Consider the following 8,338-nt stretch of genomic DNA (forward strand, 5'->3'; position numbering starts at 1 on the left):
AAACCCTGACTCCAAAATGTTGTACACATTAATAATTACAACTCAGAGCCCGTAGATTTCCTTGATTGATTTCTACCAACTCAAAATGGAAGCAGTGCAGTCTTATATCTTAAACACCAACTACTTCACTCATGGTCCGAATAACTCCTGTAAGAACACTTTCCCATTAATCATTGCGGCCAACATAATACGCCGCAACTAAATGTATATATAGTGCGCCATCTACTGGGAAACGCTGGAAATGCATGACAAATAAAACATCAACAAGGTTTATTATTGTAATTTATTCCAGTTCGGCGGGCCGGATTAAAAGGTTTAAAGGGCCGCATACGGCCTCCGGGCAGTAGTTTGCCCACCCCGGTGTAAACCATCTGTGAACAGTACCGGAGAGGCCAGGGTGTTTGTTTAGTAAAAGGCTGTGAAGCTGTGGTAAGGCACCCTTCGGTAGTTGTTGAAATCATGAAAATCTAAATAGCTCTTCTTCTAATCTAAAAGACATGTGGTAGGCCTCATTGAGGAGAAAACTTTACTCAGCATTAACCAGGACACAAACTGTCCACAGTTTCCTCCAGAACAGACAAATACGGAGTCCCGCAAGGGCTGTGGGTGAGGATTTAAATAAAGAAAATCTCATGATCCTGCGAAAGTATCTCGTGATCCTGAGAAACTTTATTGCGCTGGATGAATGAAGAGGAAGGAAGGAAATAGAAAGCATAGTAACTACACCTCTGCCACATTCCTTTAATTGATTCAATGTCAGAGTTCCTTGTTCTAGCTGCAGATTTTGTTATGACTGGTGCTCCTCTCTCTTTTGTGTGTGTGTGGGGAGGGGGTGGGGGGTCTCCTGGGACCTGTGATTTTTCTCACCTGCTGGCAATCAAGATCCCTGACTACTTACCTGCTCACCTGCCCAATAGTGAGACTCTACCAGATTGTTTTTGCTCTACACACAGTGAACCTCTTGGCTCCTCACAAGTGAGTTTTTTTGACCTACATTTTTCAACTGAATATTTTTATTTACCTGTTTTTCTGCTCTGCAGTGATCCCTGCCTTCTCCAGCCTGATACCTACCTGGTCCAGCCCCGCTCCAGCCTGCATCCTACTTTCTGTAAAATAAATGATTTTTTCCTTTTTGTAATTGATCCTCCGTCTATTTTTGCCAACTTCTACTGAAATTGCTAATCTAGATATTGTTTCAGACAGGGGACAACAATTTACAGTGTGGAGGGCATTTTGTCAAGCCCTGGGAGCTTCTGTCAGCCTCTCGTCTGGGTACCACCCTCAATCCAATGGTGAGACCCAGAAACAGCCCTGCACTATGTCACCGCCCGTAACCCAGCCACATGGAGCACTTATCTGCTTTTGACTGAATACAATCACAACTCCCTAATATCCTCTGCCACAGGTATAACCCCGTTCATGGTTTCTTTGGGTTTTCAACCTCCTCTTTTTCCAGATCAAGAGGAGGATGTGGCGGTTCCGTCAGTCCAGGCATTAAGGCATTATTTCACGTGTCTCTCCTTAAGCCAGTGTCATCCTGACCTCTCCCTGCTGTCTCCAGCCTGATACCTACCTGGCCCAGCCCACCTCCTTCTTTTTGTAAAATACATTTTTAAACTTTTCCTTTTTATAATTGGGCCGCTGTCCACTGTCCGTTGTTGTGCTTCAAAAGATTGTCTTTACTGGTTTGTCCAGAGGGGGAGTGGCTCTGTATGTGACCAAATCACTCAAGTCTCTAATCCCTCGTCTCGTTCTTGTTTACTTCCCAAAACAACAGAAAAACTTTGCAGCTCCTCTGAATAAGCAGTATCTGATCTGTAATTATGTATGTGTAATCTGTAATTATAATGGTGTTACTGCAGAGGGGAAAGTAATTATTTAGGTCATTACAGGTCAATCTAACAGTGTTACTAATGCCACTAATGCCACTATGCTCTCATCACAGCCCTGTGAGCACATGTGGGAAGATCACATAAATAAAGGTGGAAAGCGCAGAGCTTTACGCACAGCATCTTGTGGCACTCCATTGGCACAAGATGCAGCTGCATATATCACAGGTGGAATGAAGTGACCAATAAAAACAAACAAACAAATGATAAATATTAAAGTGACTATTTATTATTTAAAAAACAAAACAATATTAGTAAAATTAGTCCGGCACAGAATACACTATTCTCATTCACTCAATGCAATACTTATGATAGCGGGATACTATCTCAGGATTCTCTTCATTTCAATCCTCATCTGTGCCCTTTTTGTGGCTATGTATTTAAAAAAAAAAAAAAAAAAGTGATTTTTTTTCATAGTAACTGTATTGTTAACTCCTAAATAAAATATCGAGACATCCCTTGTTTTTACATTGTTTTAACATAAGCTGCTTATGCTGTTTTCTATTCACCTTTGACATGTAGATGAAATACTTAGTTTGGGGCACTTTCCACTTGCCTGATTAATCAACTGGTGTCACTTCGTGGAAACTATCTGACCTCGCAGCGTTACAATTTGTTCACTTGACGGCAGGGAGGTACTTTTTTTCATTTAACCAATCACTGCTATGTGGTTGTGACGTATGTAATGCGCCGCTAACCGGGCTAACTGATATATTAAGCTTTTCCCAAATCCCGTAGGAAGAAAGGCAATAATGTCTTTCCCCTTGATAAAATTCACCAAACATTCCTTTATTCCGGCTTTAAATCCTCGATTTCGGGAATCGTTGATGACACAGAATATATGGCTCTTTGCTGATTGGCTGGTGCCTGAACTTGAACTTCTGGGGTTTTTGTGAACCGTTTAGTGTATTCTGATTCCTGACCTAGTTGCTGTAGAGAAATGAAATTGAACGGAGGCATTCGATGGCGCCAGCCTGGCTAACTTTCCACAGTTCAAGGTCTGAAACCCACCCAGCCATGAAAATATTTAGCCTCTAAAGATTTATAAGCTTTCAGTAGTGCCTCCATGAAGTGCGACTGTCGGTTAACCAGATAGTTGTAAATATCATGGTAAGCTAAATCAGGTAGCATTATTTTCATCAGCTGGCAGTTTTAGAGGTTTGTAAACCAAGATTTTAGAATAGTGCTTTCTGACCTGACCAGGTAAGTGCTGTACTGCCTTGGAAAGCTTAAAGTCTGCTAATCCCATCCTCCCAGCTGAAAAAGAGCTGTTTACGCTATATTTGGGATGGGGCCTTTTGCCTTTGACTCCTATGAATGTTCCCGACATGAAATTCACGTGATTAATGATGAAAGCTAAGAATGGTCTATAAAAATTGCCAAGTTAAAAAAGGATAAAATAATTTAATAAAATAAAATAAAAAATACCTAAGCCACGTGACTAAAAGCATATCCATTCTTTCGTGTGTAAAGTATTCAGGGTGATCGAGAAGTCTCAAACTGGTGTGACATGGGGCATCCGCAGTCCATGCACGTAGTTCACCAAGGCAACACAAAATGCAGAGCCAGTACCGCACGACCACAGGCCACCATTCCCCTACTAACAATTAAGGAGCACCACTACTAGGCTACAGAGTAAGCCTACTCACACAAGGGACAAGATTCCTCATCCTGCTGTTGCTTGTGGTTTGCTTCATGGTGCTCTTGTCATACTGTAGACAGGTTCAGATCACCAGTATTTTTCTTTCAAGAATGGAGAGAACAGTGAATTTTAGGCCTTTTTTTATAATGAATTTTTAGATCTAAAACAAGGTTTTAGTTTATTTAATGAGTCAGTTATTGATTTTGGATATAAAAAGTTGACTAAAACAAGTCCAGAATGAAAGGTCCCTCAAGGTCGCCAATGGATTCTTCCGGTAAAGTGCTTGTGCCTCGTTAAAAAAAAAACAATACAATGGCCCTCCCAGCGAGGTCCTTTTCTGTGGGCTGGGGTGGCCTCTAAGTGGAACGCCCGGCTGGCCTACAGTTCAGTCCTCTCTATCTCAGGCCGCTCCACTCCCCATGTGCCAGACCGGCTCTGCAGTACTTGAGTCTGCTCCGGCCTCTGCAACAGCGGTGGGGAAAAAATGAATGACACACGACCACACTGCAATGAAGATTATTCCCCCACAGTAGGGAAGCAGGCTGTGGATGTCCCTTTTTTACTTAGTTCTAGTGGCCTTGTATCCACTCTCCAGCTAGCTCGTGTGTTGGAGGGGTCCTCTCTGGGCTCGCACACTTCCGGGCTCTGGCGCAACATGACCCTGTGAGAGTGAGGGAGGAGAATGCACTCACTGTCCGGCCAACACAAAAAAAACAACAACAACGACATGCTCTGTTTAAGACGAGTATTTGACGTCCCTTTAACTTGTCTCAATTGAACGGTGGGTTCGGTCTACAATAGGCTGGCTCCTCGCAGCCACTCGCCGCAAATCCCCTGGTCTAGTCACGCTGTACTCCACTCGTCACATGTAACGCTGTGAACGAGGAAGCAGAACCAGTAGCCAGCGCCACATACACACACGCACAGGCAGTAGGCCCACAAAGAGGACAATTCAAACGTCCCTTCACTTATCTGTCAGCGTACGTTGTCTGTCTCAATCAGCGCCTCTTGTCTCTGTGTCCTCTGCTGCTGGTTTCCAAAACGCTTTACTTCCTCTTTCCATGCTCTGTGAGAGTCAGATCCATCCATTTTTATATATCAGGCTCTCAAGGCAGCACCCAGTAAAAAACAGTCAGGGGTTTGATTAGGGAGACTAATGTGAGACTAACCAGTCCCATTTTTCTAACGCATTATATTTCATTCAGTAACATTAGCAAACTATGACCTCGCACCCTTGGACACTCTACAGTGGGTCCTTTCTCGTCTCCAGACCTGGCTGCCGCGCCATTCAGCTCTTTTCGGGCAGACCGCCACCGCTACCATCCCTATGGCCACACAACACACACCCAGCACAAGGCCAGCATATCCTGCACGCACCCCAACCCCGTGGCTGTAGGCCTTCACCTAGGCAGCACCACTACAATGTACAAAGTACATTCCTCCACTATGTCGCTGCTTGTGTTCAGCATTGTGGTGCTCTCCTGGGTTCATATAGTTGGTGCTCCTCACCGTGTATACCTGGAGAGGGTACTTCTGCTGAGATCCCTCCTCAGTCACCTACCTCCATTCTTGTCCCAGTCCCACTGGACCCACGTCATGCCGCCGTTGCCTCTTTTTCCCGATCGTCTTGTCCTCTTCTGTTACTCTCCGTCTCTTTATTCCTTGTTTTGCACTACTGACTAGGTGCACTGATTGTGGCTGGCTTGGATTGGCTGCAAGTCACATAGCCAGGTCGCTAGGGCAACGAGCTGGGAACTGCGGGAAAACTAAAAGCACAATAAAACACAACACGCAATATAAGCAATAAAAATGACTAATGCACCTGTGCCCACCCGGTGACACACAAACCCTTCTCGCCCTCATGCACGCACTTAAAGAGCAACAGCTTTCATGCACTCGTTAACCTGGCACCACCACTGTGCTCTCATCACAGCCTCGTGAGCACATATAGAGAAACTCCTATGCTCTCTATTGGCATGAGAGGCGGCTGCATACAGAGCCCCTGCTCCTCTGCACAAACAGGCCGACCTGCACTCAGCACTACAGTCCATACTGGGACAGAAAGTTAGCGCATGTGGATAGGCAGGAGTTCTACATTTACAGCATCAAAGGAGCATCTCCAGCTTTTTAGTAGGGGAAACACAGGCAATAAGCACGTGGTGTCAAAACAAAGTTAAGCTGCCTTTTCAAAATATGTTCTCTAAAACCACTAGTCGTGTAAACAATGTGCGTCACATCCAGGAGCTCAGGGGATGACCTGAGTTTATAGCCACGGAGAATAAATATAATACACTTTACAACATCAAACAGCAACTTTAGAAGAACAACTTATGAAGGAAAAAACGCTTGCAGACAGCCAAATGTATGGGGTAAGTAGCCTAATTAATGCGAGTTATCGCAGCCATGGCTTGTTATTGCTTTGCAAAGCATTGTCACTCCTGTCAGCGTTTGTATTGTGATTTAAAATGTAATTCATCCAATCAACAATGAGAGACATAATATAAGTGATTATATAAAAAAGCTTTGTGTCTAAACACAAGAATATTCCATAGAGTGTTTATATGAATGGACATGCCGCGTTCCATAAAGGAGGGTAACATGCGGGCACTTCCGGCTCCTTTTGACCCTTGCTCCTCTCTCTGTAACTGCTGCAGTGAGTCTCGTCAGTTTGGTCTTAAAATGTTCATATTAAGCCACTCTACATGATCCTAGAGTTTTTATTTTGTGAGTTTGTCTGATATTGCCAATACTCAGCCATCTCCAAATTTACCTTTGTAACCTCTACAAGCTTCATTTGAGAAACAGAGGCTAGCATTGCAGGAGCAAATGATGCTTTTAAAAATTATATGTTGCTGAAGCTCCTGGTATAAATTTCAGGTAAAACAGGTTTGGTTGATTTAAAAAAAAAAATCAGGGAGGAAAAGATGGTAACTTGTAGGAAAAGGTACTTTTAGGATGGCATGATCAAGCATTTAAAAAAAAAAAAAAAAAATGAAAACTGTCAAAAAGTACATGAACTTGTAAGTTGCAACTGTAGCAGCTAGAGGACCTTGGATGTTCCTCAGACTTGTCCCAATAGCAGGTAGCAACGATGCACATTATCACTGTCCTCACCTGATTCCACCAGGACAGTATGGTGTATTGAATAATCTGCTGGACATCTGTACTTACAGACTATATTAGGCCAATCAACAACAAGAAGGTGGATATAAACCAATTCAAAAAGGTGAAATAGCCATAACACATTTATTCTATAAACAATTATGTGCTCATATATAGTATACTGGCCTATACCATGGTTCAGTCCCACTGGTCAAAACTGTGACCACCAACATGTTTTCACTCCTACACTCAGAGCAAAATAAAGTGGAGTCATTGTAAATGCATCTATCATTACTAGAGACCCTTAAGATGATATGTACCAAAAATCATGGTCCTGACTTAAATTTAAATAACTTTACTACTCCTCTATTTGAGATAATTCTGAGCATCATCTTCTCTTTAAATTTTAAGTTTTACAATCATCTCTGGTCATGTGACAATGTACAGTAAACATGTGACATTGCACACATTTCCCCTAACCCTTTATTCTTCCAGAAAATATATTAAATGCATTGAAAATATACACAGTAACAAATTTCAATGAAATGGGTCAATAACAGGATTTGGTGGCAAATGTTGATGCTGATGATTACTGGAATGTGGAAAGTTGGACCTGATACATGTCTATTCGAACAGTGGATGTCTTTTTTAGAACATTAAAACAATGAAGCAAAAGGTGTTAGACTGGTCCAGTAGTTAGAGCAAATAACTTACAAGAATCAAGCTATTCATCTGCTTATTTCTAGTGGTACAAAGTCAATGTTTTAATTTGGAAAAACTCAAATACAAAAACACGTTAAAATGTTAACATATGTTAGTTTACACTGTGAAAGCATATAATTTTACCAAATCATAAGGATTATACTTACAACAGGATTATACTGATGCTTATAACAGCACATCATGTTTCCAGTGTGTAAAAGTTGGTTTGATGTGTGATTAGGGCCTGTAATTCTATGTCACTCACTCCGATTTGAGCAGGTCATAGCATTTTGAAGAGAAATTCTTCACAAAGTAAAAGCTGGCCCATAACAGTAACACTTTACAATAACTACACATAATTAGCCTTAATAAAGCATGAAGAAAGACAAGAGTTTATTAAGACTCAGGATTAATAACTACTTAATTATTACCCTAACTCTAACTACTAAACTAGGTTAGTTCATAATGAATGAAGTCTGTATTTATCTTTTATCAAAGCTAAATTTAGATGCTATTAGTACATTCATCAAAAACAGCTGATGAATGTAATTATAATTATTCTTATTGTTATTCTTATTATATAATATTCTTTTTTTTTTTTTTTTACAAATGAGCCACACAATTACTAATATATTTATTAAAACATAGAACATGCATACATCGGGTTATAGAGAAAGCCTCAAGTCTCAATGGAGAAGACATGATGTAAAATATAATATGGATCCAGGACAGGCACGAGCGCTCAAATGCTCAACCAGCTGCTGCCCCATGCTGATATGGGTGCACAATACAATTACTTTTGTTGCATGGATACTGCAACTGAAAAAAAAAAAAAAAATAAAAAAATTACAGAATGAGCAATCATTTTAAGGTTAAATGACATCCAGGTTGAAAAATGTTTTTAAAATTTACCCTTTGCAAACTCCACACTGTTTAGTTGAAATAACAGATATAAAAAATGTAAATAAGAAGCTCTGCATAGCCTCACTTTTAGACAAAAACT

This window comes from Boleophthalmus pectinirostris, unplaced genomic scaffold (genome assembly GCF_026225935.1).
Source record: "Boleophthalmus pectinirostris isolate CB_2022bp ecotype Guang Dong unplaced genomic scaffold, ASM2622593v1 HiC_scaffold_22, whole genome shotgun sequence".
NCBI lineage: Eukaryota > Metazoa > Chordata > Actinopteri > Gobiiformes > Gobiidae > Boleophthalmus > Boleophthalmus pectinirostris.